Genomic DNA, 13,255 nt, shown 5'->3' on the forward strand with positions numbered 1-13,255 from the left:
TCAAAAATTGCTTGGAAAAACATGAGCTCCGAGTATGCTTTTAACTACACTAGATAACATTAACCCTAAAAAAGACTGTGGTATCTTTGTTTTGTGCTAAGTGTGTTTAAATTCTGTGTTATAAACAGCATCACTGTGACGGGAGTGCTGGTATGTGCTGCCTCTCAGAATAGATCCACCCTTATCACCTGCTTGGCAAATTACTAGCAGCACTTAGTGGCACGATAGGAGACTCCTCTATGCTTGCACAAAATACAGCTTCAGGTTTTTTAAAGTACAAATTGAATTACTGCATCTACATGTGTCATAAATGCACTGTGATCTGTATGTTGTTCAGAAAATCTTCTCTTTCGTGTTCTGGACTAACATATTCAGTTTGCTTTTGGATGGTCTTAGAGCTTGAACCGAATAATATCACCTTGGTGTGTTTTTTTTTACTCTTCTTAACTCTGATCTGCTGTACGCTCTTGAGCTTTTCCACTCTTAATTATTATTTTCTTTTTCACACTTTCTTTCTTCTGATGAACATAAAAGAAGATATTTTGAGAAATGTTTTTTGTCCTTACATTGGAAGTCAATGGTAACCAAAAACGTTACCAACATTCTTCAAAATATCTTCTTTTGTGTTCCATGGAATAAAGAAAGTCATACAGGTTTTGGAACAACATGAGGGTGAGAAAATTATGACAATTTCATTTTTGGATAAACTAGTCTATATGTCTTAAAGGGATAGTTCAATGAAAATTGTGTTATCATTTACTCACTTTCATGTCATTCAAAAAAGGTTGGATAGCTTTTAAATTGGTATTCCCCCAAACTCTTTACATACAGTAGCTGACCTTGGCATGGTTATGAGACAACAAATCATTCTTTTTAGATCTTTTCGGTTGATCTAGTAACAAAACTGAACAGAATGATCTGTTAATGAATTAAACTGATTCAGTTCTCAAGTTCAATTCACCCAAATCGATCAATCATCTGGAAATTAACATTATCAGTGAATAATGACTTACATCTTGGTCTGTTTCTCAGATAAAGATATGTGAATTAATGAATTTTCATTTTTAGGTTACTCTAACGTCTCTACATGCTAACATAATTTTCCTGTTGATAAAAAGCAAAAAAAAAACAAAAAAACGTACGAACAGGGTTTCATTTAAAGCTGACTATAGGGCTATTTAAGAACATTTATTTAATTTGTTCATTCCAATGAGGTAACAGCGTGGTTAGTCTGGTTTTATCTACTGGAAAGAAACATTTCAACATGGTATGAGCAGCACTCAAGTCTGTTCCAGTTCATTTCCTTATATAGTCTGCCACTATTCCAGTTCTGATAAGGCTTATCACAGTTAATATAAAAGCCCAACAGGGGCTCTTACAACACATTTCCCAGCTTTTCCCATCTGCACTCTCAGCATTGGCATTATGGCACCGAAAAAAATTGAACCCAAGAAACCAGAGCCTAAAAAACCTGAGCCGAAGAAAGAAGAAGCCCCAGCTCCTGCCCCAGTTCCAGAGACCCCCAAAGAGCCCGAGCTGGACCTGAAAAGTATCCTACTGGAATTTACCGCTGACCAGATCGAAGAGTTCAAGGATGCTTTCACTCTCTTTGACGAGACACCAACGGGCGAGATGAAGATAAGCTACGCTCAGTGTGGAGACGTGTTGAGGGCCCTGGGTCACAACCCTACCAATGCTGATGTCCTGACTGTGCTGGGGAAGCCCAAAGCTGAAGATATGAACACCAAATACCTGGACTTTGAGACGTTCCTGCCCATGCTGCAGCATATCTCAAGAGCCAAGAACCAGGGGACATTTGAGGACTTTGTTGAGGGTCTGAGAGTCTTTGACAAGGAAGGAAATGGAACAGTGATGGGTGCTGAGCTCCGTCATGTCTTGGCAACACTTGGGGAGAAAATGACAGAAGATGAGGTGGACCGTCTGATGGCCGGACAAGAAGACGCCAACGGCTGCATTAACTACACGTCCTTCATCAAGCACATCCTCTCTGGGTGAGCCGGAGCTGCAAAGATTGCTGAATGAAATTGGAACTCTAAATGGCAACTGTCAAAACACTGGAAAGAAAATATGTCTTGTCTGTATGTCTTGGAAAGCATCAAATAAAAACTTCTGAATTTTTTGGCCCTGTTAATCTTGTTGTTGAGATGTCAAACTCAGATGTGTGTAAAAAAAGGAAGGTAAAACATTATCTACAGTATGTACTCTTATAAAGGTGCCAGCAAAGACCAAAAAAAGGAGTTTTGGCAGTAATGTCCTTTAAGTATTTTTTTTAGAGCCATAAACAACCTATCCAACAATTAGTTCCTGAAGTGTGCATTTCATGGAGATTTTGCTTATCTGCAATGCGTTTGTCAAATGTTAAATAGACTTTTAGACAAAGTTTTTAGGATGTTAATGATTTATAATGTATGCAAACCTTAAAGACGTTAGGCCTATCATATGTTTGTACACAGCAGATGCTTTCCAGACAAAGCACTCTTTAAAATATATACTTTTAGTAGATATTAATTCAAAAGAAGTACCTCGGAGAGTATGCTATTTCGGATGCAGCCATCATCTCCAACAGCATACTTTTCACTCTTTGTATCACTGTGCGTGTCTGTTTTTGTGCACTAAGGAACCCCCCACATAACATGATATTATAGCCGCGAATTAAGAATTTGTTCCCACGACTTTTTAATTTGTGGCCCACGATTAATGAATCCGAATTCCCAGATTCATAGTAACGATATCTTTTTTTATCCGCATGTCATGTGCAGGGCTCCATAGCGCTTAAAAATAGAGAAGCGGAGTGATACAAAGAGTGAACAGTCCCAGTGCTGTTACATAATTAAAACATTAAGTGGAGACATTTTTTATGAAAGAGGCCAATGAATTTCTTTTAAAAAACGTCGATTCATTCAACAAGGTACTGCTTTTATGAATGAATCGTTGAATCATTCAACCGATTCGTTCAAAAACACTGATTCATTCAGTGAAGGTGATGCTGTTTGTTTCTCGGAGTTGCGCAACGGTTCAGCTGTGGGTTGTTTGGAAATGTCTTCATTGGCGGAGCAAAAACAGACAAAGGTAATGTGTGTTCAAGTTAGGTAATATCATCTTTTTAAGTGTTGTTTAAAAACAAGATCGCTTTAATTCTGTTGGTAAATATTATCCTTCTGGACCCAGGCATAGACTTTGGTCCTCCGAGGACATGCTCAATATTTTAGTGAATTTCTCTGTGTCCCTGCATGTCACATTTTTAAGTCTGGATATCCTGTACACATTCAGGGCTTTTTAGAGATATCAAATGTTTGGAGGTTTGATCATAAACACTCCCTCTCCTCTCCCTAGAAAAATGTTATGGGGTTTCAAATCGGAATATGACTTTTTGTTACGAAATAGGGCATCATTTTTATACATGTCTTCTGTAGAGGACACCAGGAAGAAAAACATCATGTTAATCAGGCATTTTGGGGAAACACAACAAGTCAATAGGAAAATAAATTCAGTATTCCTATGAAATATGAGATATTCTTATGAAAATGTCGAATTTATTACTCATTATAACACTTCTTTTTCATTATGGTTTGCCCCAAGAACACATTAATATGCAAATTAGATCCAATAGATACATTGTATAGAATGGGAATACCAACTTATGGACATTTTACGCTCACATACTGCATAAAGTAAAATAGTAAATCAAATCATTCTGTTATAGCTTTCATAACATAGTTGAGAATCATCTTTGTACAAAGTTTGGTTAAAAATAGCCTGAAACCTAAAAACTGATTGGTGAATGAAAAAATAAAACATTGTTTTTGCCTATACATGTCTTTTCATGTCTATTTACTTTTTTTGAATAACTAAGTACTGGCGTCCTCTACAAAGGACATAAAGTAAAATATGATTTTTTTTTTTTTTAAACAACCAATGTAATGACATTTAAAAAAAATCACAAAATTTTTTTGTCTGGTTCTCAGGAGGCTATATAACCTAACTTATTATCACTAAGTAAATCATAACCGATATTCAGGGAAAAAAAGGGGGGGGGGCAGTGCTGTTGCTTGTGTGATATTACTTAATTTTATGATATTACAGAGTGTGAAGAACCTTTTAATTGACAAAACAATTTTACACTACACATATCCATTTGTGCAAGGCGAAAGTTTGAGTGTACCAGTTTCTTTGAAGTTAAAAACGATCAAACTTGTGAACTTTGAATAGGTAGTATCGGTAGAATATTGGCTATTTCTGCTATTGATTATTCTCCTGTGCATAATCACTGGTGGGTCGTATTACTAATTTTATTAGAGTTGAGCGATAAAGAAGGCAGATTTAGCAGCTTTGAACCTCAGAAAAATAACTGAGCCCTTTTGCTTGTGGTTGTCACGCATTTTGTTCTTGCAAATCCACCTTTTCCTCATTATATCGATGCTGTGAAAATAAACAAAAGTAGTTCATATCATAACATTATGTTTGGCGGTAATCCTCATTGGTCTTCCCATATCTGACATTTTTGTGATGTTCTCTGCATAACAACATTCTTTGTGATCTATAACTCCAGTAAATGAGTAATTTAGGTGCTTAGAAGTTTCGCCAAGATTTAAATGCTTGTGAGTCCATGAGATTCGCTTTTCGTGCGATTTATATCTGTTTGCAGTTATGATGGCAGCTCACCAACCCTCTTTTGCTTGCAGCTTTGGCAGCTTGAAGCTCACTGGATTTTCCCCATCTATGCTCAATCAGGAGAGCAAAAACAGAACCGCAGGTAAGTCCAAGGAAGGATTTTATTTCATTGTTTATGAGAGGAGAGTTTGTTTATGGTGACAGGTAATGCCCTGGCAAGCCCGGTTGACACCACATCTGTACTTCCCCCTCTGTTACATCCCAAACAAACCTAGGAAAAGCGCCACCCATCAATCAGATACTCATTCCTGTCACCACACACATTTAGTCTATCAGGCATGTGTCCTTTTCCATTTTCATATGCCACATCTCTCATGTTAAATATCCTGTGAGTCATTTAGTGTATTTCGCTTCTAGGTGGCCAGTTTTCCAAAGTGTGAGACGAAACCTCAGAGTTTGATTCTTATTTGTTGAATAGTTTGGATGAAAATGTCATTTACCTTACGTAAATTATATGGGAATATACTGCAAAATATAATGCGACATGTTACATAATACATTTCCATATATATATATATAACTAGTGCTGGGTCATTCTGTGTCAACTCAACCAGATGTCCCCACTCAAAATTAAGATTTTGTTAATATTTTTCTGAAGAAAGATAAATATGTATAGTGATGAAAGCCAAAATATTAAATGTCATGGATGAATATTTACTGAGTAATCCACTATTTCGTAGAGGGGGGTCAAAATGGCAATTTTCACCTGAGATTCAGAGCCAAATTACAGGGGGTTAAAATGACTTCAGAAAATTGGCAGCATCATGATGTTATTTTTACACAGAGATTGGTAGGTCTGTTAGTAAAATCTGTTGTCTTTAGCAATCTTTGTTGCATTATATGCCAATTGTGACTGTTCAAAAATGGGGAAAGAGCACTTTTCACGTTTTTTTCTCCAAAGTTTGCAGGCCTGTAACTCAAAAAGTAATATACATATCTTAATGCCCTTTTAGATATTGGTTCTTAACAAACGTCCCTTTTGACATCTTCATTTTTAAGGCCCTATATAGTTCAGTTCCAGAGAAAATGGAATTTCAATATGGCTCCATGAGTAAATCGTTAAATTGTACACATTTTCAGTGGTCAAAAACCAAATGTGGGTCACTTTGCAAAAATATGATACTTCTTTTCTTTTAAAGAGGAATGTCTGACGAACAAATAATTTTGAAACTAGAAATGTATCTCATTTCCTTCTGTCAACACAACTGCTTTGAACATACCCGTCTGAGTGCCATAAGTATTCTTTTTCCAAAGTTTGCGTGCCTATAACTCAAGAAGTATTAAAGATATTGCACTTTGATTTTAGATTCTAGTTCTTATTAAACTTTTCTTTTGGAATCTTCATTTTCAAGGCCCTACATCATTCAGTCCCAGAGATATGGGGAGCTCAATGAGGCTCCATATTCAGATTGTTGAAAAATACTAATTTTCAGTGGTTGAAAACCAAATGTTGGTCACTTTGTATACAGCCGATACTTTTTGTATTTAAAGAACAATGTCTGAAGAATAAATAATGTTGAAATTAGAATTGTATCTTGTTTCACAATATATTATTCTGTATATTTTCTAATATACTGTTATATCATTTAATATATTGATCATTCATATTAGGAAACATAACACAAACTGAGCTTTAATAAGCTTTGTCTCTTTTCATCCTTAAAAGACAAACGTATGTTTTATTTTAGAGATGTGTATGGTTGTTTTTATACATTCTTTCAGGACATAAAGACCACTGACAGAGATAACAATTTTAGTTTAGTTTGGATCCAAAGACAACGTCTGCCCAGCTAATGACTCTTTTTGTGCATGCATGTGGATATAGGTTCACATTGGGACGTACATATGGCAGTAGAGTTTTAAGTTCGCAAGAAACCTATGGACGTGAAACTGTAGTCAATTCTGGGGGTAGCTGATCTCGAGAGAACGTTTGGCACTTGATCAAGGAAGCGTGGCCTTAAAGACTGAGCGTGTACATCTTTACTATCTCCAACAACAGTTTGTTATTCATTGATGTCCAGATGTATATTTTATTCTTTAAGTCTGGAGTGCATAGGTTCACTGAGAAATAACAAAAGGATTCTTTAGAGACCTCTCAAAGGCGAGACTTTCTCCTCAGATGGCCCGAAGAGAGACATGAGGTGATAGGCTTACATTCGGCGCAGCGCAAATATCATCCTAAATGTCAGAGGACTAAGAGTGCTAAGGAAAACTGATCTCTGAAGCTTACAGTGGGAGAGGGACATCAAAAGATATAAGGTATAAGTTATTTCAAAAGAGTCTTCGTTCCTAGTCATCAGCCTTTATTTTATTTCACTCATACATTAAATGCTTATCATATAGCTAATATGAGGCACGAGTCTCTTTCTCTCTCTTTATCTCTTTATAAGCAACTATTACAGTTTTGTTAACATTTTAAATTGGATATTAGTTTTATGTTTTCTGCTTGCACTTTAATTTGAAAGTCTTTTTTGTAATTTTGTTGTATTTTTATTAGTTTTTTTATATATATAGTTTTTATTAATTTTTATTTATTAGTTTTTATTTATTTAGTACTCCAAGTTAAACTAAATGAAAATGAGAAATGGCAAATACTGTAAGTAGCAATATTTTTTGGTAACACTTTACAATAAGGTTCATTAGTTAACTACATTAGTTAACATGAACTAATAATGAACTGCACTTATACAGCGTTTATTAATCTTTGTTAATGTTAATTTCAACATTTACTAATACATTATTAAAATCTTGTTAACATTAGTTAATGCACTGTGAACTAACATGAACATCTGTATTTGTATTAACTAACATTAGCGTAGATTAGTAAATACAGTAATAAATGTATTGCTCATGGTTAGTTCATGTTAGTTAATATATTAACTAGTGCTTAACTAATGAACCTTATTGTAAAGTGTTTTTTTTTTATGGTTTCAGTAGTTAATGATAAAGATTTTGTGGACAGTTTCCACAAAACTTTTAAGCAGCATGCCTGTTTTCAACATTGATAATACTAAGAAATGTTTCTTGAGCACCAAATCAGCATATTACAATGATTTCTGAAGGATTGTCAGAAATGTGACACTGAAAATTGGAGTAACGGTTGCTGAAAATTAAGCTTCATCATCACAGAAATTACCTACATTTTAACATTGTACATTGTAATAATATATATTTGATTATGTAAATAATTTATTATATTAATAAATGCAGACATGGTGAGCATAAGCGTTAATAAAACTTTTGACATTAATATATATACAATTCATATTGTTCAAAAGCTGTTTTAACTCTCAAAGCTGGTTAAATAGGATAAGAGAGGAAGCTTGGAAGAAATCAAAACCTCCTCTGTCTCCTTAGAATATGTAGCTCTTATAAATGTCTTTTGACATTATATCTTAAATTTATATACAGTATATGTGACATGCATATTTATGATATATTGCATATTTGACAAATAATCAAAATATAATGTCAATATAAGAGCTCCATGTTTATAAACATCATAAATACCTCCTTAGTGTCTTTAAAATAAATGCCTTTTGGGTCCCTTTGACTGAGAAAATAAGGAGAGGATGTTCCCAGCATACCTTAATCAGTACAATTGAGGTATCTCAGTGCACAAGCCTCAAATCTGCACCGAGTCTTCCTCTCTGATGGGGGATGGGTCAGTTAGAGATTACGTCATCGGCCAGAGTTGTGTGCTGTGCTTGTGTTTTGCAGAGATTTTGCAGTCTTGTAAGAAGGACAAAGTCTCTCTCTGATGACCACGTGAGGACTGACTTGCAGCCACATTCGACAATCAATATCATGATACAAACGAGAGCAAACACCACTTTGAAAATGCATATATTTAGTGTTAAATGATGTGATGGCATGTGATATCACTAGAGGGCCCACACTTACTGTATGTATATGCTATTTTTTATAAAAGCAACATACAGCAGAATATAGAATGTATGATAACAGGCTGAACTCGTAGCTAGGAATGTACAGCACTAAGGTTGATCCTCAAAAAAGATGCTAAAATGTCAATACCAGACAATTACTTGTTAGAGCATCACTGGGGGCATGAATATCAAAATATTTCTTTCTCTGCCTTTACATAACATCTGGGATTATGCAGACAATATCCATTCTGTAATGTGTCTCGGTTAGGGATGCACGATATATCGGCCACCATATCGGTATCGGCCCATATCGGCTCATTTTTTCTGTTATCGGTATCGGCCTGATAAGAAAATTTGGCCGATATCTTAAAGCCGATAAATAATGCATTATTTCCTTCAGAGACACTTCAGATGCGCGCTGTTCGTTTGCAGCCTTTTGTGCAATTGTACATTGTAATATTGTGTTTATTTGATGTATATCTGATTTATCTCATATAGAATGCGTTTGGTTAAGTTAAAAGAGCGCTTCAGTTTACCGGTGATCATCTTTAGCTCAGCACACGCAGCTCAAACAGCAGTGCACAACATTAATAACTATGATTGGGAATGTCGTGTATATAACATTCTAATGAGAACATTATTATAATAAAACGTTGTGAATTCTTTGGGTTTAGTTGCCGTGTTTCAGTGCGTTGTTATGGGAAGAGCGCATCCACAACAGGATCACACATTCTGACTATAGCACGCAATAACTGCATCATTTTGTACATATATAAGTTGTAATATTATGTTTATGTTGTATTAATATTAATCTCAGGATGCATTTCCTTGAGTTAAATAAGCTGCCAGCAAAACGCTTCAGTTTACCATGTTCATTCAGCTCTTCAGCTTCAGCACGCGCAGCTCAACGGCTGCTATTTAAAACAGTGGTATTAATTTGTTACTTTTTCAAAATCATTGATATATTATTAATAACAACAACCACTTGTATTTTTCTCTTATTATTTTCATCAACAATATGGTTTAGTAATTCAAATCATTTAATTATTGTCCGTGCAGAGGCTATTCCGTTTTATTGATCTATGGCGCATTCATTTTGATTCTTTACACGTGTAATGATGTCCAGTGACTTGTTTGCATTATTTATGCATTATTTTATTTATTTGTAAGACTTTTTTATGACTAAATTTGGTAATGGGAGAGTAAAAATATTTTTAAAACGTACACCGTTCAAACTAGGCTGCTTATGTTGAAGTGTTTGGGATGTGGCTTTTAATGATGAGACCTTTTTTGTAATCAGGCTCTCAAAAAGTATATAACAATTTGGATATAGATTTATTGGCCAACATATCGGTTATCGGCTTTCAAAAATAAAGAATAATCGGTTATCGGTATCGGCCAAAATTTTCATATCGGTGCATCCCTAGTCTCGGTAATCATATATTCACATGTTTTCTGCATTAGTTCAGGCATCTTGTCACCAGAATTAAAATGATTGAACCAAGATGTTTAGTCAGGCTGGACTACAACGTCTTCATTGCCTTTCCATCGGGACTTACAGGTTCCTTGCAGACCAATCTGGTCATGACCTACATATATCCGCTGTCATATATATGGAACTCGCTAAGACTCATTGTTTGATGATTGAGAAGCTATATTCAAACCCTGAAAAAATTATGACCAGCCAATTGATAAAAGCCACACTGAGCATAATGAATCAAGCGTATGAAGACAGCACAGAGCGATGGGGGAAGTCAGTCAGATTCGGAGGCTAGTGTTCCTCCTGTGGGGAGATGAGCAGTTCTTCAGGCTGATTTTATGCACAATGACATGGCCACAGGAACCTGCCAGAGTCCATTAAAATCTTCCCCAGTCAGGTGTCTCCTCTGCTTCTCTACACACGGTCCACCAGCTCACCGCCAATGCACTCTGCTCCTAGAACAATCGATATGTTAGGTTACCATCCAGGATGGAACAGGTTGCTTTAGCCTGCTGTACCATTTCAGCAGGTTTGGGTGGAGGTCAAAGACAGTTCTTAAACAGATATGATGGTGCAGCTGCTTCCTTGAGCTCCTGCACTTGAGGGAACAGGGAATGATGGATAAACAAGCTTTGCTTTATGATAAAGTTTGTTAAATCTTTTTTTGTTGTTGCATGAATTATATGGCCATTTTAAGCACCTCCAATGTAGACGCTGGAATTTTACTGTTTTTTTGTGGAGTAAATCATCACGTTTTATTCGATCAGGGATCCCACCAACTGCAAATGCAAAAGCTGAATATGGTTGTTTGGATATAGTTTAGTGAATCGATATTCACAGGAGATCAAGAACAGATCACAGTGTTTATTTTACCCCCTAAGCCAAACCGTATGTGGACTTCCAGTTTAGTAGGTGTTGCATCCTCTATGACATAACATCCCACACAAGCAGAGCCAGATTGCCAACTTACTGTGATGTTGTAAAAGCAGTAGAGAGAGAGTGGCTGGTAAAAAAATCTGAGGATATTCTGTCATCATTTACAACTTTCCCTCGTGTTGGTCCAATGAGGTTTGTTCTCACTTGTCACACACATATGTTAAAGGTGTCATATGATGCGATTTCAATTTTTCTTTTCTCTTTCGAGTGTTACAAGCTCTTGGTGCATAAAGAAGATCTGTAAAGTTGCAAAGATTAAAGTCTCAAATCCAAAGAGATATTCTTTATAAAAGTTAAGAGTCAACCACGCCTACCTAAAACGGCTCGTTCTAACACGCCCCCACATGTCTACGTCACGATGTGGGAAGATTTGCATAACACCGCCCAAATGTTCACGCAAAGAAAGAAGGCGTAAATTTTATTCTCGCTGTAGTATTGTTGTTGCCGCCGCCATGTCGTGAAGGCGCTGTGTTTCGTTGTGAAAGCAAAACTACTTTGGTTGGTCTTCCAAAAGAGGATGATATCCGCTTCGTCATGCCTGGAGCTGATCCGTGCTGGTCGCTGAGGAAATACATCAACTTCGCGCTGTGGATCGCCGGATCGGTTTTCACCGTGGACGAAGTGGAGTTCAGCCCGGGGTCGTCACATGTGGTTGCCGCAAGCCCCCCGGATGCTCCTTTGTCAAATCCGCCGGCCTCCGCTCACTCAAGCCGGCCTCCGCATACTCTAGGCCGCCGCTCACATGTGAATAAAAGACTAAATTAAACCGTTTCATCATATAAAGTGATAATGGGTCTTCAGACTAAACTGCCCGATTCATATGGATTACATTAACGATCTCTTTTTGTACTCTTTGAAGCATCAAAGTTTTGGTGGACTTTCAGTGGAGGCACAGAAAATTAAAACTCTCAGGTATGATTAAAAATATCTTCATTTGTGTTTCAAAGATGAACGAAAGTTTTAAGGGTTTGTAATGCCATGATTGTGAGTAAATGATGACAGAATTTTCATTTATGGGTGAGCTTAACTAAGTTAGGTAGTGCTCATTCCAGAAAGATGAGCCATATTTTCCAGCCGACTGCTCGCCAGAAAGTTTAGTATGCTAAGAGCTTTTAGGACTCTAATTAATATAGATGTCAATCATCCTATCAGATGTGTTGGTTTTGTAATTTTATATTTTTTTATGTTCTGTCTTATAAGTTGTTATTCTAGCCTAAGGTCTAATATCTGTTCTTTGTCCTTTCTATTAATCATTACATGTAATTATCTCAAGTTCTAACAGGGACATGGAAATACAGCTTCTAAGAAACCTGTCTTCCCTCTGTCTTGTTTTTATTTAGTTTCATATTTCAGCATCTGTCAGATTTATTTTCCTCTTTGATGAACAGGAAACCAATAACATAGTAGGTGTGGTAATAACATAAAAACTGGAAGGCTGTTGATGGGATAAGAAAACTAAGAAGACTGGAAAAAGCAAACTATTTGCAGATATTACATTGGAAACAATTTACAATTCATAAACAAACACATATTGTAAAAATAATTTTTCGAAATTGTAAATAAAACAGATTAATAAAGTGTGTTTTAAAGGAAAGATATTTTCAGTCCTTCTACTTCAAAATTCCATGTTTGATTCAATGTGTTTCTCGCCATTTCTTTGTAATTGTGAAATGTACTTGCAATTTCTGAGTGAAAATGATTTTTAAACTAATAGTTTTTACAAATGACAATTTTTACAATTTACACTCATAACATGAAGTGCTTTGGTGTGAAGCCAAGAGCTGAATGTTTACTAAAGTCTCAGTCATTTGTTGGCATTTGGTCTGTGTCAGCGTTACAGTACTTTGAAGTGCTTGTTTTGGTCAGTGGCGTCAGGGTGTGGGAGAGGGGACCCCCTGTTTTGATGGGTTTGTTTTGAACGTTCAATGTGGGAAGGGCCAAAAAGCATTGATTTGAAAATGAGACGTCCCATGTCAAGTCTTACATCTGAGCGGAAGGTTACGGGGGTGTGGAAAGAACAGGGACCAACATGATGGAGTGGGGGACAGGGGTCAGTACTCTGGAGAATCACATGGGGTGGGGTGGGGGGGGGGGGGTTTGAAGTGGGTGGTCTCAGGAGAATGCGTGGCAAATTAGGATGCAATCTAGCAGTAACTATGGATACAACAACACATGGCTGGAATACGCACTGGAGCAACATTGACAACAACTCACATTCTTCACTCCAGTGGCTGGTGTTGATAAAATTAAAGCTTTAAGG

General features: G+C 36.4%; 1 pseudogene; it reads left to right on the forward strand.

Moving 5' to 3' along the window:
* Positions 1-1,357: 1,357 nt before the first annotated feature.
* LOC107587728 (myosin light chain 4 pseudogene) lies at positions 1,358-2,016 on the forward strand (annotated as a pseudogene).
* The last annotated feature ends 11,239 nt before the right edge of the window (positions 2,017-13,255 follow it).

The sequence above is a fragment of the Sinocyclocheilus grahami genome, unplaced genomic scaffold (assembly GCF_001515645.1).
Source record: "Sinocyclocheilus grahami isolate Dianchi unplaced genomic scaffold, SAMN03320097.WGS_v1.1 scaffold95.1, whole genome shotgun sequence".
Lineage (NCBI taxonomy): Eukaryota > Metazoa > Chordata > Actinopteri > Cypriniformes > Cyprinidae > Sinocyclocheilus > Sinocyclocheilus grahami.